The sequence below is a fragment of the Taeniopygia guttata genome, chromosome 1 (genome assembly GCF_048771995.1).
Source record: "Taeniopygia guttata chromosome 1, bTaeGut7.mat, whole genome shotgun sequence".
Classification (NCBI taxonomy): Eukaryota; Metazoa; Chordata; class Aves; order Passeriformes; family Estrildidae; genus Taeniopygia; species Taeniopygia guttata.
In genome coordinates, this window is record NC_133024.1 from 3,971,285 (window position 1) to 3,992,700 (window position 21,416).

At 42.9% G+C, this 21,416-nt stretch overlaps 1 protein-coding gene across 11 annotated transcripts in view; it reads left to right on the plus strand.

Annotated features, from left to right (window-relative positions):
- PHLDB2 (pleckstrin homology like domain family B member 2) overlaps positions 1–21,416 on the plus strand; it is a 79,380-nt gene that overhangs the window by 3,156 nt on the left and 54,808 nt on the right. For 6 of the 11 annotated variants that reach the window (XM_030287682.4, XM_030287754.4, XM_030287806.4 and 3 more), the window contains exon 1: positions 13,262–13,364. The exons of 1 other annotated variant lie outside the window; for it this stretch is intronic. The gene's annotated coding sequence lies outside the window, so the exon portion shown is untranslated. 4 more of the 11 variants (XM_072916846.1, XM_072916874.1, XM_072916927.1 and 1 more) reach the window with 4 other exon arrangements.

Genomic DNA, 21,416 nt, shown 5'->3' on the forward strand with positions numbered 1-21,416 from the left:
ATTAACATGCAGGTGGCTGAATACTGTTCATGTGGAAGAGAAACCAGAAAGACAAGAGGGCAGCATGCAGAGAAGGCATAAAGAAAGTCACAGCCAAATAAATACTTCTCTCTGAGTAAAAGCTGAGTTTTCGGAAGTCAGGCATATGGAGCTTCAGGAAAGCAAGGTGTTATCTGCTCTGAAGTTCAACTGCACGAGGTAAGTGATGCAAAAGTATTGACTGTTGCCTCAGGCCTCTAGTTGGGTAATAATTAGCATTGATTCTATGATTGTAGAAGATTGATCAATTGCTTTATTATATCATCTTATACTATAATATCTTATTAAGAAACTCAGTAATCCTTACAGCCAGCCTCATACAGCTTTGACCTAATTGGTCAATCAATCCAAACACCTGTGTCCAATTAAGAAATCACTTTTTGGTAAGCAAATCTCCATGACACATTCTACATGTGTACAACAGCAGGTGCAACAAGTGGAGGTATGAGAGCCCTCAAGGACTTGCCTGATGTAAAGCCCACAAACTCACTGAGGTAACAATTGTTTCTCATTCTTTCCTCTGATCTTCTCACAGCCTTCCCCAGGAAAATGCCTGGGAAAGTCTGTGCCTGCTCTCTGTGGCCAGAGAGCTGCTGGCACAATTGGCCAGACAGAACATGACAGTGCTCTGATAGATCTCTTCATTATTTTAGTGCCAAAGAAGCAGGTATCTCAGCTTTTAAATGTAGTTAAGCAAGTGAACCTTTTATTTGGAATGCAACTTCAGATTCCAGTGTGGGATATATAAATTAGAAGGAAAGGGCCAGGTCAAAATAAAACACGAACCAGACCTACCTAGCCTAAATCAATTCTATTGGAACTCTGCACATAGCAGTATTTACTTGTTACAGAGTTGAATTTGGTAAGGTGAGAGTTGCACCTGGAGGTTTGCTTTTTTTCTTTACTGTACAGTCAGCATGATCACAGTTCAGTTTTACTCTTTGATTACTAGAGTGTCCAGCATGGTCTCTCCCTTGAACAATCTTTCCTTGGTTATTCACTTGCCTCACTGCTTAGGTTTTTTTGCACATTGTTTGTTCTGTTGACTAGATTTAGCATGTGAATGGGTTGTCTGCTGTGACAGAAAGGTTGTCCCTTGTGTCTTTATTTGAAAAAATAAGGCTTTTGACTGTCTATTTATATGCCTGACCTTAAGAGATTTCTAACGTTATGAATTTGTGAGACAAAGTTCAAGACTCTCTGAACTGTGCCTTTCACAGATAGTTCCTCTGGTTTGAAAATGTCTGCAAGCTCCACGCAATTTCCCCTGCAACCCAGTCTGACTTTTATTAAAGCACTGTCTGCATCTGCCTTTCATTAGTCCCATGAACGATCACTAAGTGTAGATTTAGATTTTTCTTACGCTGACATTGAAGAAAATGAAAAGCAAATGTGTTCAAGGTAAGACTGAAGCAAGGCTGCACATGATTCTGCTGCATTCTTCTGAACCTCAGTTAGCTCTCTGGAGATTCACTGGCAGGAGTGCTGGCTTTCCTGAGCTTTCCAGAATGCATTACCCACAGTTCACCATCTAGATGTTCTTTCATGTGCATTAAAGAAGTTTTTAGTCAATTTTCTAAGTGAGGATACAACAAAGGTAATTATTTATCTTAAAACAGTGAGCAGTGTGAGGTATCGTGCACTGTACATGGAATTAGCCACCATGGTCATCCAATCCAATGCCTCACAAGCACAGGGGTTAGACCCAGAAGGTCTACAAATCCCCCATTCTGCATGCACCACAAGCCACAAAACCCTCCCCAGTGCTCTGCAACAGCTTCAAGTTGTACAGCACAACCATTCAAAGTCACAGATTGCTGTTTGCCACAGCGGGGCCATTGCAATCCAGCCACATTTATCACATACACAAGAGGATAGCAAAGAAATCTAAGGTATTTTCAATATCCCAAGCACCAAACACCGTGAAGACCTCTAAATGAAAATGCATTAAGCAAAATATCCTACCCCACTCCTTAGCCCTACTTTGGCACCCTGCTGGTATGACAAATGCTTAGTATAGGACTTGTACCTCGCACTTGAGCATGCATGTATGTAAACATAATTCCCAGGGAGCTGCCAAAAACTACTTTTCTGACTTCACAGCACAATTGTGGTGTGTCTTCTTGCCTCTCCAGAGCCAGAGAAGAGAGGTGGCATCTCTCTTCCAAAGCCTGTCAGCAAGTCACCCAAGGCTCAGCAGCCTTGGACGTGATCCAGCCCAGAGGCTAAAGGCTTTTTGGTATCACTTTATCACTGGAATAAATGAAAAGCTCTGATTTGTGTTTGAGGGGAATAAAGTTTTGGGTCTCAGCTGTCAGCAGATACATCTTTTGGGACTTCTGCTGCTCAAATGCAGAGCTTTTTTCCCTTCTCTTGTCCTGCTGGTGACTTTTATTTCCACGAATAATTAGGTGTGAATTGCCAGGAATATTTCTTCCCTTATGCAGAACCACCTTCTGCAATTTCAGGAACAGCTGTGTGTGTTTAATATCACCATATCTGAATGCTTCTACGAGAGTCACTGTGCCCTGCTCTCTGTATATGTGCAGAAGAAATGCAGAGTACTCTCACTTGCTTTTTCTCCTCCTCTCAGAGCAAAACATTAAATGCAGTAACCAAAACATATGTGCTACACAGGACCCTACAGAAAGTATGTATGTATATATATTTCCAAAATGATGTTTGGTTTGAATTTTGAGATTTAACCCACTTTAGGTTTTCACTTACCCAAAACAGTTGCATCCACCTTAATTTAAAAGAATGGAAATAGCAGCTCTGTTCGTGATCAGAAAAATTGATTCTATAGAGCTTGTTCAAAATTAAATTATTCAGGAAAACAAATAATCTGAGAGCAGTACTTTTCTGGTAGCAGGTAGATGACAGCTTTGCTTCACATGGAGGATAGGCTTGAACTATAGACATCCAAAAAGATCTGCAATGTGACATTTGTTTCTCACAGGAAAATCCTTTCCCTAGGGTACAGACAGGAAATCCAAAATGAGAGGAGGTAAATACCAAAGGACCACTGAGGAAAGGGGAGGAGAAAGAACAAAAAGCACAGTGTTCACTTGTTGTGTCCACTAAAGAAAGGCTCAGGAAAGAAAACTGCATGAGAAATAAGTGCTTATTTTTATATTAAATGAAGCGGTGTGATTGCAGGACGAACCACTTCTGTGCTGCAAAGCTGTAGTTCAGATCACTGTGCAGCCCAATGAAGCCTTTATTTATTGTGTTCTTTGCTTCCTCAAAAATAATTTAATTTCTTTGGGGAAACAAAAAAATCAAAATTCAACTAAAGCATGAGATAGACCCTCAAGTTTGTTCACAGTATTTGTTTTTCTGAGTGCTGCCCACTGTGAACCAGCAACTTTTGTGTTAGAAATTAGAAATATTGGTGCAAGCTCAATGATCCAGTAGTGGATGAGGATTACAGCAGCACATGTGTATTTAACTCAGGGACCTTTTGCTGACCCTGCTGTGTCTAGGCTCACTCAGGCTGCTTCCCTCTGAGTACAGGATGCTCTGTTTCAGATGTAGTGAGGGCTGGGAGGGCGCTGGCCCACTGGGCTTTCCTTGCAGTTCCTTGGAGCCAGTGGTGGGAGCTTTGTTTGGGATCGCTGCTGTCGCATCAGCCTCCCCCAGAGCTCAGTGTACAAACCCAGAACAAGGAAAATTCACCTTGGAATGGAGGGCAATGCAAGGCTCTTCTGTGTGGAGCTGCTGAGATGTTCTGTGACAGGGATCCTGTGAAACGGGGGCTCTGGAAAGGACATTCTTCACGCTGGAATTGCTGACTTGAGGTTTTTATCAGCTGGATCTTTGGGCTTCTTGCCAGCCCAGAGAAAGCCAACAAAGGTCATTTCTGCTGTTGCATATGATCAGGAATGAAGAAAAGAAGGAAGAAAATAAATGAGGGACTGTAGTACTTTAGTACTTTTAAAAGAGAAACATTTTTTTCAGATAAGTAAAAATGGAGAGTTTTGAAACTGAAGCTACAATCTGACTGTGGTAAAAACTTAGAATAAGACTCAGATGGAATTGTTTGAACTGGATTTGTTAATCAAAGGCAAATTTATTTTAAAATTATATTTTCACTTACTCAACATTTTTTCACTCCGTTTCCTCCACGTTCTTTGGAGGGTTCATACTGTCTTAGTGTTTATCAGGATTGCATGATTTCTGTGCTTTCCAGTAGAGAAATAGGATACTCATAGATCCCTACTTTTCAAATTTCCATTTCAGTTTCTTAGCCATTTAAAAGCTGTCCTACTGAGATCAAGGATTTCATGGTGCTCATAGCCCCTGGTCATGGCATATTTAGTTGAGCTCTCAGATAACCTTTCCCAAACAAATTCCAGTATAGCTACATTTTGACATTCTCTTCCTGAGCTTTGACCAGACACAAGTGACACCATTTCATTGCCAAATTCTATCCAACTTTTACAAAAAAAAATTGAGAGGTGAAATATGGGAATAATATTAATAGGGAAGTATAACTAACTGTTCCTGTCCTTTCTTTGTATAAACTGTTATCTAGACTTTGAAGTTCTGCCAGCTTGTTTCCATTACAAGGAAAACCTGATACCAGCTGGAATTTTTGGAGTACAGAGAGAGCAATGGCAATAGTCCTGTTGACTTAAAAACTATGCATAATGTCCTGGGGTTTAGGAACACAAAATAAAGAAACTGGAAACAATTTTCTTTTTAGAGGTCTCTGCTTTTTCAACACCCTAAGCAGCTTCATCTGTTAAAAGTTCTTTCTAATGTGATATCCACAGGAACTTTTCTCATTCTCTGGTTTTCCAGACTCTCATTCCTCGTCTCTCCTGCCCATCAGTACTTCAGACTATCAAATGTTCCAGCCCTGTGCTTATCTGCCCCTCGAGAAGCCTCTCTGCTCACACAGCATAACTTCATGGTTTGGGTGTTGGCTGCTGGGATTTCTCAGGCATTGCTGCTCCTGAGAGTCCTCCAGTTTGCCTAATGCAAGCCTGGCACTGATGAAAAGGGTGATTTAACACTTTCAACCCAGCAGCTGGCTGCAGCTAGGGACATCAAAACCAGCTGCCATGTTCTGCTGATTGCATGCATCAGCAGGCAGGTAAAGCTTTATAATCAATATAATCTGTGGTAAGGGTCCTATAGCTTGTGCACACAAACAAGTTATAGCCCTGCTTCATCTGCAAAACAGCATTCAGTTTCAGCATGTGCACTGTATTAAGCTTTCTTTGCATCGATGTAAAAAATAATCTTGTGCAATATGTCATGATTTGAGCCATATGGTGTGTAAGAAACAGGTGGAGCAACAAGCTCCAGAAAGAAGAAAACAGCCATTATTTTAAGTAGTCAAGATAAAGGATTATGTTTGTGGCCATTGCTCTCCAAACAATTATTAACAGACTAGTCAAGCCTGAGAGATGTGCTGCTAACAGTTCTGTGCTGTATGTTGTCTACAGCCAGGACTGCTACAGGACAGTTTTTGCTCACTTATATTTTGAGTGTTCACAATCTACTGGTTTTATTATGATTTTTTCATCTCCATCAAGGAGAATTATTTAAATGTCTCTATTGTGTGATTCTCAAACTCACTAATGCCCTTTTCAAAGTGGTCTCTGGAGCACTTCCCAAGTAAATATTTGTTGAAATGCTTATTAGCAAGACAATTCTCCTTGGATGTTTTCTCTTTCCATGAATATTCATATTAGAAATGTTAACAGAAATAAGAGACAATTTGCAAAATTTGTTGTTATTTCTAGAGTAGTGGAAAAGGATGTTTTAATTGGGGCATTTACAAATGCAAGCCTCCTTTTTATTTTGCCTTTTGCTTGACATCTGTTTTTATAACCAAAAAACCCCTACGCAGTTGTATGCTCCTATGGCAAGTAAAAGCCAAAGCAAGTCATCCAGCTGTTAAAATTAGTGTTAGATCTGAATTTTCTATGGATTTCCCAGTGCATGGCAGGAAATCAGCTTTCATTGCAGCTTCCCCCTCCTCCCCATCCAGCCTCCTATTAGATTAATACCAGAAGCATGAAGTAACGTTTAACAGAAAGTTGTTGCTTTTAGCTCTGGGAAAACTTGGCAGCCTCTCCAGAAATGAAGGGGGAGGGGGAACCTGAAGCCTCCGTTAACTAAAGAGGAGATTGGAGGCATAAATAAACATTTTTCTTCCATTAAAATTCTGAAGTTTAAAAAAATACACTAACGACAAACTGTTTCTAAGTCTAATGAGGATCTGCTATCATTCCTCCTCTCTTTTTATGCATTAATCACTCGGCTCCTTTGGGCTACATTTGTGTCCCCATTTCATGTTGCTTAGTAATTTATGTCCTGTTAGCAATGTGTATCACTGAAATAGTGCATTTCTCTTTTTGTTTAGAACAGGTTTCTAGTTTGCAGGATGAGGAGTTTGCAACCAAAAAGAAGGTTGTTGCTCACCAGCATTGAGATGCTTCCCCTTGAGTGCTTTAACGTTTCAGTAGTAAAAAGAAGGAAAAAAAAAAAGGAACGTGTAAACAAGGCATTATGACAAAGAAGCCAGACTACCCCCAGCTTCCTATCTCAGATTTTACAGTGGTCTTTAAACTACAGTACAAAATTAGAATTTATTAAAACAACGTGCTAAATATTGTCATATGTTAATTTCCTGTGATACTGTGGGATCAGCAAGCATATTTTATTGCTTCCTGTGGGCCTAATCCTACATCAGTCAGTGGGAATTTCATGGGAAACGTGTGGTGTTGTGGCCACAGGGGTGCAACCCAGAGCAAAGAGCCCTGTTGGGGTTCTGTGGAAAAGGGGCACCCAAGCTCCAAGAGCAGCATGGTGGGACAGGGACACGAGCTCTGTGGGGACCAGCGTAGACAAGGACATGTGCATAAGACAGCAGACTTTACATGGCTCAGCTCCTGTAAAACAGCATTTTCAAACTGCTCACATTCCCAAAATACCTGTGTTTATTTGCTTTTCAGTTTACCTCCTACCATCAGCTGGTGTGCTGCCCTGTGAAGCTTTGGCTTCTGGTTAAAGAGCAGATTCCACTGACCACCAGCTGGGCAGATGGAGAGATGCAGAGCTCTGAATCTGAAGTACCCAGGTGCTTTACTTTCTTTGCACTGAGCTCAGGTACCAAAAGCTCTCCCAGCAGTTTGCAGCCTGCACAAAGAGCCAGGTGATCCAGAGCCCTCCCATGGTGTCAGAATCTGTAGGTATTGATGATTCTGAGATTGCAGAAAGTCTCTGTCTGTCAGCCCCGCTGCCAAAGCAGAAGCCATAATTGGTCTGTGCTGGTTTCCAGGTTGTTTATTCTGTTTATCTCTAACATGTTCTGCTGCCCTGCCGCAGCTCTGTCCTGCAGGGCAGCGTGTGGGGCTCTGCCCTCAGTGGGATGGTACAAACATTAAATACCACAAACTACCTGTGCTGGATTTACAATAACGTGCCAATATCTGTCACCTACGTTGGACAGTGTGTCCCCAGCCTAAACCAACAGAAAAATGCCAACACCACAGTGAAACATGGAGGGCATGAAGAAGGAGAAAAATGACAAGACACACCCAATTTCCTCCATCTTGTCCCATTTGGACCCCTTATCTAGAATCCTAAAATTTTACTTTTGCACCCGTGCCACACTTAATTATTACTTATATCAAACACTCAGAGCTGGTAATTCATCCTGTAAGATTGAAAACTCTTTTCCATGGACAGAGATCACAGACAGTGTCTCTGGGGGCTCTGTCCAGGGGGGTTCCTGACCCCTGCCAGGGTCCTAGACCTTCCAGGGCAGCCAGAGGGATGCCCTGGATTCCCACACCATGGTTTTGTCCCCTGCCCAGTCTGTGGAACCCAGTCCTGTGACAGAGCCAGTGAGGCAGGTGGCACATCCAGCAGCAGGTACAGGGAACAGTGGGACCTGCAGGATGGCTGGGCACAACCTCCCACTATTCCCCAGGGTGACCCAAACTGGAGCTGCCATAAGGAGGAAAGGGAAGAACAGAACACAGATTTATCTGGCACGGCCTCAGGAGCCAGGCTTGTACAGCACCCATCCCTGAAAAACCTGTGGGAAAATCCTGGACCATCTTCCCCTTACATATTCTGTTAGGAGATGAGTGACATTCTCCACTATCCTGATATACTTTAAGGGTTTAAGTGCAGGGGGAAAGCCATGTGGTGGTGGGTTGTCATTTGACTTCTATTTCCATTTAGGCTGATTTTACCTTGGGTATTAGCACATCTTCAGGATGTCTGTCTTTGGGTTTAGTGTATTTTGTCTAAGCATTTAAAGCAAACTTAAGTAAGGGCTGTGTAACGAGAGAATTGTTATAATTTACATTCTTCAAAAGCTTTTAATCCTGCCTCTGTGAGGAAAAAACCCACAGAAATCTGAGGCTACAATATATCTCTGCATCTTGTTCTGCCCCTATTACTGTGAGACAGTAATAGCAATATTGTGTCATTATTTGTGCTGCTAATGGGACATAATTCCACATTTGGGGGCCATCTGCTGAAAAGAAAACCTCTACAACCTTTCTGAATACACATATGAAAACTTGTCAGGAAAAACAGCTTCATGAATAAGTTGTGAGAAAATATGTTATCTAAACCTCACTAGGCAAAGCTTTTTCCTCTACAAAAGCCCAAATGACTCCAAAAAGAATGAAAGAAGTTTTGGCAACCATCTTTCTTTTTTGGTACAAATACATTGTTTTACCTCTTTTGATTCCATATTAATTAATTTAATTTCACTTGAAGGGAAAGCATACTTTTTTTGCAGGAGGAAGAAAACAAATAGGAATTTATTTCAGCACAGAGAGATCCATCTTTACACGGATTAATTGTGAAATTAAAGTAATGACTTTGGTTCTTCTGTTCCACACCATGCCCTCACTGAGATTTCTCGTGTAACCTTGGGCAATACCTTAAATTGCTTTAGATTTCCTCTCACTTCCTGCTGAAGGAAGTGTCTTACTGTCGTGTCTTACTGACACGACCCACAGAACTGTTATATATGCATCCAGATTTGATAAATAGAAACCAAAGGAGAATAGAAAACATCCCTGGCTTGGAAACAGAAGGAAATCATAAGGCCCCACACTTCAGTGCATGTAAGGACCTATGAATCAGCTTATTGCTTGTTGGGTAAAGGATAAGACTAGAAGGGGCAAATATGGAATGAAGGCATCCATGTATCCAACCACTGAGTACAAAACTATTAGCTGTCTTAATCTGTGACTATAATTGCAAACCATTGTAGCTACAGGATTTGCAGCATGTCTTGTGCCAACTGCTTTCCTACTGCTTTGAGGAGCACTGGCCAAGGTTTTGCTAGTGCTTGTAGCTTTCAATGTGTTTTCTCACAGACCATATATCAAAAATGCACTTGTGTACAGGAAAAAAAACACTTTACTAGCACTGCAGAGAGCTTAGCAGCAGTAGCAGAGCTGGCTGATGGAGCCCTAAGCCACCCCACTGACCAGTGCACAGCTGATTCTAGGAAAGGGAAGCAATTCATCAGCTGTGAAGACAGAGAGCCATACACAAGCTAATAGAGGAGTGCTCTTGTGATTTGAAGCAATGTCTGTGGTAGCAAAAATTCTTTTGATTACTAAAATACCCTATTTAATGAAGAGAGTGCTCTTCTATTGCATTAAATAGTCCAGTTGCTCAATAAAAATGGTTACCTCTGACAAATCTTGTCTTGTTTATATCTTTAGGCCATTATGGATACAACACTGCTGCTACTTAAATGAGTCATTATGACTTGTGCAATTATAGACAGAGGGATTTTTTTAAGGTAACTATTCATAATTAACAGAAAATTAACTGCGTAAATTAGTCTTCTTTTAATGGTAGTTCTGCAACAGAGTTATACTGTGGGCTGGGCAGTCAGCATAAAGGAAGAGCAAACCTCCCAAATGTACTGTAAATCTAGGCAAAACCTCACAGAAGTGCAACAAAACCCACCTACCAGACCTGTCCCTTAAGCTCTGAATTCAGCTGCAAAAGCAGCTAGTGCCTGATGGTTCTGAGAACAAGCAAAATAATAATGGCTTTTTTTGCCTTGCAATTACAAGCCAGTTAATTGTGTACAACTGTGCAAAGGAAGAGACTAAGGAAATTCCTTTCTTGACCCTTCCAGCAATTGACTTGTGCCCTGAAGCATGAGATTTGATTACTCATGTAACTTATTTTCCCCAGGCACTTTCTTCTTGATAGCTCTTGTGTGACAGTTCAAGAAAGTTTCAGGATGAGTCACAAGAACACTCCACTGGTTGAACCCCAACTTCTTTTTTTACTGATATACATTTCTATTGAGTGCTGCATTAAGAGATGTTTAGGTTTTTAACTAGGATGACCAGTGTAACTACAGGATGTGATTTTTTTTTTTTACCAGAATGGTATTGATGAATGCAGTAATCCTCCACGTTGCCTTTTGATTTTGCAGATTCCCAATGAGCCTTAAAAACCAAGATTATTTCATAACCTAGAATCCAGCCTTCTACACTGCCTCAAAATGTCTTTGAGGAAGCTACAGCAGAGGAATCACTGCTTACTTTGAAGTTTCACCCAAAGTTCTGGGTTTTAAGCTATAAACAAGTGGTTCAAAATGCTCTGGTTACATCCTGGAAAGCATTGAATCATTATGACTTCAATTGTTGTGACAGGTTTGTTCAAAAAGGGTGCAACTTAATAATCCATTGGTGTGTTGCTGATGCTGGTTCAAGAAACAGAGGCTCAGTCTCAAGCACAACTGCTCAGATTTATCTGTTTCTATTCTCATCCATCACTCTAAAGCAAGTACCTTTTGGACCTTTTTCAGAAGATTTAGAGGTGTTTGGGAAGGAAAAGGTTTCCCCTGGATCATTTGCTTGATCTGGTTTTAATAAATAATTGCATCACCCCACCAAAGAATGTAACAAATCATAGACTATGAATCCAAAGGAGTAGTTAAGGCACAAAATTGAAGACACCAGACCAGTTTTGCCACCAAAGCAAAGTCTGGGTGTAACAGCACCCAGCCATCAATGGGAAGCTTTATCTCAACTGACTTTGTCAGGCTGGGAATCGCCTCTCCTGCAGGTAACAAAAGGCTGAACCAACTCCCAGCTGTGGGCTCTGGCTCATTTGACAGAAATGCAGCCTTGTCCACACCTGATGTGGATAAAATCTGTGAAGGTAAAGGACCAGGTAATGCAGAGTTCTGACTGTGGGTGCCTGCTCAGAGATTACTTCAGTTCTGAAGCAGCTGAAGTGATCCCACCTATCTTACAGAAGCATGGTAACAAAATGGCATTTTATTACCATTTGCAATGCTCCTGATTAAAGCACGCTTTTTGTAAACATTCCAATATTTGATTTCTACTTATATGAATTACCATGGAAACGAAATTTTTATCAGGCATGCTTGCATACTGAAGGGTGGAGAATTTTAAAAGCCTCTGTGATATGTTGATGTTGAAGTACAATTGCCATGAAAACTGTTAATGCTAGCTAGATGGACTGTTGAATCCATCTATGACTCGTAGCTCTTGTGCAAGTTTCCATATACTTTTTCCCGACTTTTCTTTTAATAGTAGCATTGCTTCTTTTGCTCCAACAACAGTTTTCAGCTCTTCAGTTTATGGAGGTTCTCTTGTTTCCTAATTTTTAAGTATTTCCTACTCATAAAATGTAAGACGAGGTTTTTGTTGTTTTATATTGCCAGACTCTCACCTGTTAAACATTACAATTTACCAAGTTATTTTAGAATCTCAGCTATGGCTGAGTACTTATTATTATTTTGAGTACTTATTACAATTCTAGAAATAAGTAATATTCTGTATTTTTATTTATTTTGCTGAAAAGAAACAGATGATGCTGATTAAGACAAAGTTTTCACAGCATACATGTAGCAGGGGAAACATATGATCTGCCTTACCCAGCTTTGCTGCCTCCTCACCTACTAGGTAGGAACTAAGTGAAGGCAAATTTCAGCCAACATATCACAAGTTCTTCAGAGCAACTGCTTGACTGCAAGGGCAAAGTTGCAGCTTTCCATACTCCTAGGCTTCACATTCCTTAGGGAGATTTTTGCAGACTATTACTTACAAATTTTCCCACTTAAAAGGAAAAGGAAGATCATGTGAGATGAAGGGAAGGCTGGCTGCTTTTGGTTCTGGCTGTGGCAGGGCTAAAAGTAATTTTCAGTTCTACTAACTGTGAGCATGTCCTTAACTCTGCATTTATTACACACATATGCCTTTATTTTTCAAGTGCCTTGCTTGCTCCGTGAACAAAACAGAAGAGCAGGTTCAATGCTAGTGGAAAATGAAACACTGGGATGTTTGTGAGAAGGGACCATCTAGGTTCTGGCCTTTTGGAGTTATTAGTCTTAATGCTTGTCTTTTTATAGTAAACCAGAGTGGACACTAAGACAGTCAAGCGCACCTTTTTTAAAATATTCTCTAGAATGGTGGGTGTCACCATACAGATTTCAGGCACTAAGGAGTTATTACAAAATTTATATTGTAGTAAAGTTACGGTTCTAGCCAAGTAAAATATCCGCTGGAATACGTAAGGCGGGAAGTGTATCACAGCAAACTCCCTTTGCTGGTTGCACAGCAGCAGCAGCCTGGCAGTGCCTAGGACCTCTGCACAGCAGGTAAGTGCTGCTGTTCCCCAATTCCTTCTTTGGGAAACAAATGGGGAAAGGCAGAGTGATGAGGCCACAGAGCACGAAACAAGATCGGGTGCCTGTGTATTACACATATACATTCATGGGTGTGTTTTTCTCAGGTAAGAGAAAATCTTAAATTTCAGGACACCTCAGGCAGAGGCAATAGCAGGGTGTGACCCCGGGCTGGCTGAGTGGCAGGGGGATGGAGGCAAGCCGGCTCCGCTCCGGCATCGGGAAGGCGGCGGTTTCCCCGGGGATGAGGAGGAGGAAGATGAAGTCGCAGCAAAGCGCGCCCCGGGCACGGAAAACGGGGCCCGCGCCCTGCCAGCGCCGCCCTGTTTGCTCAGCTAATCTCGCGGGCAGGAAATTGCCTGGCGACTCATATTCATGGATCGCGAACAGCTCCACGGCGGGATATCCCCGTGCCCGCTTCCCGTTCTCGCCCGTCCGCCCCCGGCTCCGTCCGTCCCCCCCCATCCCGGCTGCCCTTTGCCCGGCCCGCTCCCGCCAGCCCGGCCTGAGGGGAGCGAACCATTCCGCCCGCGGGGGTGCCCCGGCCCCGCCGGGGGGCGGGCGCTGCGGCGGGGGGCGGCTCCCGGGGGCGGCGGCGCTCCCGCAGCCGGGCGGGGACCGGGACCGGGACCGGGATGCGCGGGGAGCGGCGGCGGTGAGTGCCGGGGAAGCGCTGTCCCGCGGGGTGGGGGAAGCCCTCCCGGGCCGCTAGGATGGAAAGAGGCGGCGGGGCCCCGCGGGGATGGGAAGAGGGTCCCTCTCGGGTTGACGCCGGTTCAGCTGCTGGCGACCGGCCCCGTGTTTTGGGCTACTTTTAAGGGAGTTTGTGCCGCCACCGCCCCCATCCTCTCCCCCGCCTCTGGTCCCTCCGCACGTCTGACGGGTGGGGGCGGTGGGGTCCCCCATTGCTGCCCGGCTCGGCGGGGACCCCGCAGCTGATAGAGACGGGGCTCTCCCCATCTCTTTCGTCGCCAGACGCTTCTCTCCCTCTTTGTCCGGGTGTTCCCCCCGGTTCTGCCGCGTCCCCGCTGGCGAACAAAGCCTCTACCCCGGGGGCGCCGGGGATATCCGTCCGAGGTCTGAGGGAGCGAGGGAAGAACGGCGGGGCTTGGCTTGGCTTGGTTTGGTTTTCCATCGTAAATAATCTACCTGGTGGAGGGGAAGACGTGGGACAAGGCTCTTTGTCCGCGATCCTTTGTTCGGCTGGTGGCTTGTAAAGGCTCCTGCGGCTGTGCGAGGGCTGCGGTGCCCGGCGGGGATGGGTTCCCGGCGCGGAGCCGGCGGTGGATGCCGGCTCGGCATCGCTGGAGTTTAGCGGCAGGAACCCGGTGGCACGGCACGGAAATCGGGGCTTTGGGCTCCCGTGTCCCCTGACAGATTCCGAGCTCCTAAATCCCCCCCCGGTGTAGCCCTGTCAGCAGCCGGGTGGGATTCGGAGCCCCGCGCTCGGTGGTGAGTTCAGCTCGGAGATCAGAGCTTTTCTAGGCAAGAGATCTGCCCACGAGCAAAGCGAGCAACGGGCTGGAAACTATGGTCCCTTACTCCTTCTCCTGCCCCAAAGCTGCCTGAGGAATTTAGCCATGTGCAGAAGTGTAAATAGACTGTCTGCGCTTACATAAAGACTCAAGAGATGGGCTTTCTGTTCCTGCCACTGAGTGCTTGCTTGATCTCACACACATGGCTTTTGTCACCAGTTCCTTTTCCTTCCAAATGCTCATCTTGTCAACCTGTCATCTTGTCTCTGTGCCTTGGCTCTGCACGTGCCCGAATCCTCTGTGTCTGCATCTTCAGGGTGAACATGTTGCCAGTCAGAACATGGTGAATATTTCATTTTTGTGCCACACCTTCACTCTCTTTTGGAGGAAGAGGGACACAAGAGCAGCCTTTTTTGCAAATTTTCACGTTTAGTGAACTTTCTGGTTTTTGCATTCTCTATATTCTTGTGGATAATGTCCTCAAAAATGAGTTATTAACATGGGAAAGGATCAGAGATGGGAGGAAGTAAGGCATGATAGAATAGAATTGCAAAGGGTGAGGATGGGCTTGCCTTTCCCACAGCAGAAGGAAGCAGTGTAGGAAAGAAAGGAGATAAAGTGATCAGAAGATGGGAGAGTGCCTGCCTTTGCTGCCTCTGAACTAAGAGGGTTACAGAAAAAGAGATACCTTTAGGGCTGCCAAGTAGTAACATCCTACCTTTTCTATATAGTTCATTTTACACAGTTCCTTTCTACACCAGTAATTTATTCTGCTTCCATTTTGATAAATGCTAAATCAACTCATTATTGTGTCTCTTTTGACTGAGGAAATGGAAATCTTTGCCATCCGCCAGGGCAGGAAGAGTGGTCATTTTTTTTCCATATCAGTTACTGTCTATGCTTATCAGATACAATTATCAACCATATCCTTGGATGTAGTCAAAGGCATCAGTTGACTATTGTTGAGAAGGAACAAAGCCCATCATGAAAAATTTAAAGTATTTTGGGTTTAGATAGGAAGTGGAGATTGGGTGAGCTAAAGGTTGCAGATCTGTCTCGAAGCTAGAGTTGGATGAGAAGGACTGAAGATGTTTAAATGGGAGCATCTTTTTTGTATTTTCCACTTGAAGATCCAGAGAAAAGCTGAAATAATCAAAGTAGGTGTGGGCAAGTACTGGTGATGGTTAATGAAGAGATTAATGCTGTGTTCACTGCACATGTGTAGTGTATTATTTCCATTTTAATTTGCTAAAATGAATGGTTAATTCTGGTGTGTAGTAACTGCCAGCAAAGCAAACAGTGTTTCCCACTGAGTTAAACAAGCAGCTACAAAACGATGTTCTGGGTGTTTTGAGCAGGTGCTCAAACATTGTTCATTTAGGATTTGTTTCAGACTGGTGGAGCACATCCAAGATGCCACAGAAATCCAAAGGGATTTTTTCCCCTGTAGAAAGAAGGTCCTCCAGAGACTACAGTGTAGAGTGAACTGTGTAAATATAACCAAGTTTGGATTTTTTGTGTGCAGGTGAAGTCAGTTTTTAAGCTAACCACTACATTTAACTTCCTTTATTATAGTGAACAGTGTAACTGCAGGTGTAGCACCTCTGTTCCTCACCCAGGGGAGCTCAGTGCTGGGTGCTGCTGCTGAATGTTGGCACCCAGAGCCATGGCTTGGCAGCACAGCAGTGCCACTCGAGCTGTCACTGCCACTGTGGTGGGGTTTGCCAAGCATGTGTGATGAGATGCATTTAGTCTGGGGGCATGCTTGCTGCCCTGAGAGTGCTGGGAAATGAAGAAGAGAGGAGAGGTTTGGAAATATGGGGCAAGCATCCCGGGAAGGAGATAAATTGAGGAGAAATGGATGAGTGAAACAGGATAGACAGAAGCTGTCGGAATAAGCGGGCACTGGAGAGAGCTGATTAATGGAAGGAAGTGACAGGCACAAAGTGGCTGTGAAAGAAATCAGCACAGGGGAAAGCAGATCATGGGCAAAGGTTGTCTGAGAGTGGGAAAATGCAATAGATGGGAGAAAAAATTGTAATGTCATCCAAGAAAAAAAAAAAAAAGACTGGATGAAGCTGTTTTGATTAGTTTTTCTATTTGATTAGATTTTCTGGGCCTTACCTGCCTGTTCTCATTGGATTTCTCAGGGGTGCCCTAGGGGCAAGTTTGTTATGTCAAGTAGGGTGGGAACAGCGAAACTTTTCTTTAAGGTCTCTCTGCTCTTGTACAGACAGAATTTCTGCTTCTGTACAATATGAATTTGGATACATAATTGTTTTGCACTCAATACCCTTCCTGATATTTTAGATGAAGAAAGTTTGTATTTATTTGGCTTCAGGAGGGAGAATCATATTGATCTATATTGTTTAAGTGTATTTATTTGTATGTTGTTTGGTTTGAGTTTTCTTAGTCTGCACAGTAAGCAGTCACAGCCCACCAGCAGAGCTTTCTATTTGCCATCTCTGTGTGAAATTTTAAAGTTTCAGTTTGCAAATCTTTTGAGCGTACTCAACTTTTCAATAGGAAAGGAGTTAATGAAATAGCATCAGCGTGATACCAGGGAGCTTGTCACTACTGCCATGAGATGATACAGTCTTTGGGTCAGATAACTGACTCTGGAACTTAGCTACCAGAAAGCTACAAATATAGAAAAGATAAGTATGGCTGGAGTTTGGCTTGTCCTCTGTCAACCCTGTCTTTCTGCATGAAGAAAGGAGTTCATTGTTTTAACAGAAATCTCTTCTAGTATGTTGCTACCTGTCTGGGGCTTTCATTTGAGCAAAAAAGAATTAACCCTCCTTCTTCCTTCAGCTTATCTCAGTGAGCTACTCCAGATGAAACAGTGCTTAGTGTGACTCTAAGGTAAGGAGGGGCAGTGTTATCTACTAAAGTAATGCTGTTTGAGTAGCTGGTCTAGTATCTTGTCTTAGCAAATGCACAGGAATTACTTTAGATTCACTGAGATCAGTGCTTTAACAGTTTCAGTTTCAGGTAAGAGTAGCAGTTATGGCACAAAAGTTAAAAAGCTTCAGCATTTTCCCCAGCATTTTTATTTGTGTCTCACATGTCAGTGGCTCGACCCTCAGTTTGTAGTCACCCAGCTGTAGTGTTTACGTGGTAATGAATGTTTTCATTTTTGATGTGCATTAAAAATTGTCAGCTGTCCTGACCTGATTAAAATGATTATGTCCATCTATTGGAAAGAGCAATTGATGTGGCAATGCCTGCAACATCAATCCTTATCAAATAGGACAGAATCATGTTTTAACAGTAAGGCAGAGTAATTAAAAATGTCATATTTAAGTGCAATTTTTGGAGTAGTCGGGTGGGTTATTACAGTAAAATATATGTGGTTTATGAGTGGGATAATGTTACTCAGGGTGTTTTCTTTGCACTGTTTGATAATTTCTCAGAGGAAGAGGTAAGCCATAAGAGTGACTTCCTCTGCCACTCCCTTTTCCACATCGGAAACCTGCCGGATTTCAAGGGAGTGACTTAGTCAAATATGATTCACAGATACTTGACTTTTAATTTATTTAGTGTTGCTGAAGGTGCCAAGCTGTGAGTTTTAGGAACTAAAACACTCTGCCTGTAACCAGACCTTATGCTTACTTGCATGCAAGGACCTATGTGTTGCAGGATTTATATCCTGAAAAGACAGGGACTGAACAGATTTCAGGACTATACTGGCAAGAAATTAGGTGTAGTTTGGGGTCTAGTGTATTATGTTGTGGGGGAGGAAGAGGAGGAAATGAAGAAGGATGTTTAAGGCAACTTTTAGATCACAGCCTTGCTGAGTTGTGCAATTCTTGGCAGAGATGACTTTGCTGTCTCCTAAGGATGTGTCCATTCTTGGCTACAGAATCTCCACCAAATTATGCAGGTACCTTTCTGTGCATATATTGTTTTAGTATGACAGTGGGCTTGGGGAAAGGTGGATTTTCACATGTTTCGGAGGTAAACAGATTCCAGCGAGTTTTACTTTGCCATCAGATTGAGCCTATCATGACTTTTGTTTGTAAATAAGCAGAGTAAATCAGGAATAAAAATAGGTTTGATTTAATCAGGAGTAAGCACGTTGTCCTCAGATTAAGCAGGGAAAAGGTAAATGAGCTTGCTGATGGAACAGTCTGTTTATGCACGTAGGTGTGCTATACTGTGGGAAAACAAAATCTCCAGACACTGAAGCCATCAGCACTCAGTTCAGAGTGTGAAAATTCGAGAGGCTTTCTTGTTTCCAAAACAGTGTGTCTTTTATTGGAATAGTTGAAACAGGCCCTAATAATTTGAAGATCTTGTTGCAGAACAAATGAAATTCTTAATGATGTGCAGGCGGTGCCAGTGATGGGCTTTTGTCCTCACCCTCCATCAGCTGGGGTTTCATCTGTTTTCCAAGAGTGGCAATACACTGCTGTAGGAGTTTCTGAACAGAAATGTCAGGGATGGCAGAGGTGCCAGGAGCTGTAGGGAGCCACTGCTAATATTCAGCGAGAAACTGAAAATGGAAAAACAATGAGGAGCAGAACAGCCTTGAAAGATAGATGGCCATGTTGGAGAGTTTTGTTTAAAAGTGTTTATTATCAGGCAGAGAAGGGCCTGGGTGATGCCTGAGGCACTGCAGCCCTCCTGACTGGTGGCATAAGAGCAGAGTGGTGCCAGAGCAGACTCTGCTAAAGGGAGGTGGGTATCAGCCCAGGCAGAAGTAAAGAATAGGTGAGAAGCTGGGAAAACTCCCTAAATCTAGGGATGAAATGCTGGGAAGTGCTGTGTACACAGGTAGTGAACTTGTGACTTGGTGGAGCTGCAGCTTTTGGCTCCTACACTGAAGTGTCCTGGTTTTGGCTGGGGTACAGTTCATTTCTTCCTGCTAGCTGCTAGAGCATTGTGTTTTGGGTTTAGGATGAGAATAATTTTGATAACACACTGATGTTTTCAGTGGTTGCTATGTCGTGTTTCTGTTGAGTCAAGGACTGTTTGCCTTCCTACACCACGCCAGTTTGAAGGGGACACAGCCAGGACAGCTGGCCCAAGACATATCCCACATCCTATGGCATCATAATCAGCATATAAAGCTGGCAGAAGAAGGAAAAAGGGTCTCAAATATTCGGAGTGATGGAACATTGCTTTCCTAGGGGGTTAATTCCTTATTTTTCTTTGCTTTGTACATGACTTTTGCTTTATCTATGCAACTGTCATTAATTTAATACATGTTTTCCCTCTTTTATGATTCTCTCTCTCATCCTGGGTGGGGGTTAGCAAGCAACTGGGGGGCTGGAGTTACCAGCTGGGGTTAAACCACTGCACAAGGGAAAGGAGTTCTGACTGTAAAGCCACCCAGTGTTATAATATCTTAAAATTTGAATCCTTTGTTTGACTCTCTGCTTGAGTTGTGAATCACTGTTTCTTCTGGTCGTTAGTGAAACAAAACTTAATTTGGCCTGGGCTCTGTAGAGATGAAACATGATTGGTAATGCTGTATACATTCACTTCAGATGACTTTATAAATCCCAGATGAAATAATTTTGCTTCATTCCAGACAAGGCAGAGTGTGGCATGTGCTCTGTAACGAGAGTCAGCCTTACTGGAGGCCCTGCATAACCTCATCTGAAGGAATATGATTTCATGAGAGCAGATATACTGTGGATTTTGAGCTGTTTGTTACATTAGCTCGTTAATTCATTGATTGTTTCTTGGTTTTTCTCACAGTGGAAAGTTTTTTAAAAAGTTCTTTTCCCCTTCAAATCCACTTATTATTAAGTGGTGACTTCTCTGATCTCTCATCCTCTAGGAAAGGAGATGTGTAATAAGTTCTCAAACCTGAAATGAAACCATATAAATATTTAACTTTAAAAAAGGTTATTAGAAAACCCAAGTATTCACCAAACTGAATAAAAGATTGAATTTTTAATTGCATAGAAACCCTTCCCTTTCAGCTGTGCTCTCCTTAATGTTTGTCACATTGATTAAGTGGTAGCTCTCACCTCACAAGATAGGAAGGATGAGGTTTTTGGTGATCTTTACCATAAATCAGTAATATTAGAGACACAGAAAATATAATTACTCTTTGTGTTTTTTTAACCAACCCTTTGTTCTGTCTTCTAATTCCAAATTGTCCCTGTTTTGTTTTTCTGTTCAGTGATACACTGACATCTTCACTGCAGACAACTGTGAAATGTTGAGTGTCACTAGTTTTTTGTGTTGAGTTGAACGTGGCCTGAAAAATTAAATTTTTGCTTATTTTCTGGGTACCTCAGAGCACAAAGTGCAGTATTTTTAACAGAGATAACACAAGCATTATGCCAAGGTGTCAACACAGTGGCAGTATTAACTGGATTTGTGTCCTGATCCTTCAGTGTTTGGTCTGCAGACGAGTAGGGAAGGGGTCTGTCCATGGGTTGGACGACAAATGAGGTTAAAAGGGTGTTTCATGTCAATAAAATAACCTTTTGAGGATGACAATTGGGTTGAAAAGGTCTTTGCTGCCCAGGTTCTTCCCCATCAGCTGCTCTGGAGAATTTCAGTGTTGTGCTGGGAGCCTGGACATGTGGGTGATCCCTCCAGGATGATGGGATGGCATCTTGCTGTGAGGGGCAAGATGCACAGTGGGGTTAAAACTTGCCTTGGGACTGGGAAATGACCTGTAGAGAGAAAGAAAAAGCACTGCAAAGTGAGGCCAGCACAGGGGTGTTCCTGGGGGAACAGAGGGAAAGGATCAGCAGCCAGCTCCCTTCTCCCAGGCCTGTCCTCCCAGGAGAATAACATGAAAAAGGGTGGCACAGAGAGTCTGTGCACCACAGCCTGCAACCTTGGGGCTGTGATGACTGCAGTTAATTAAATAGGTGGCTTGTTTCTAGACAGCCCAGACATCTGTCTCCATTCTTTACTTGTTTTTCTGACACTTTTCTATTTGCTTGTCCAGAGCTGAGCCCAGAGGACCTACAGATGGTCACCATTAATTTTGTCACTTGATGCAATTAAATTTTTTTTTTCTTTTAAAAACAGATGTGTAAAAAAAAAATTAAGCAACTCACTAGAGATCTTCTATTTGGATTTAGATTTAATTTTAGTTTTAAGTGGCTGGGATTCAATTGTGGCATTTCTTTTAAACCAAATCTTTTTTGTAGCCATATCAATTTTCAAATTTGCTGTTAAACAAACTTTCAAGTTTCCCTTTGCATTCCTAGTCTGGCTTCTTTGGAAACTCAGAAATCATTGCATGCCAAAACATT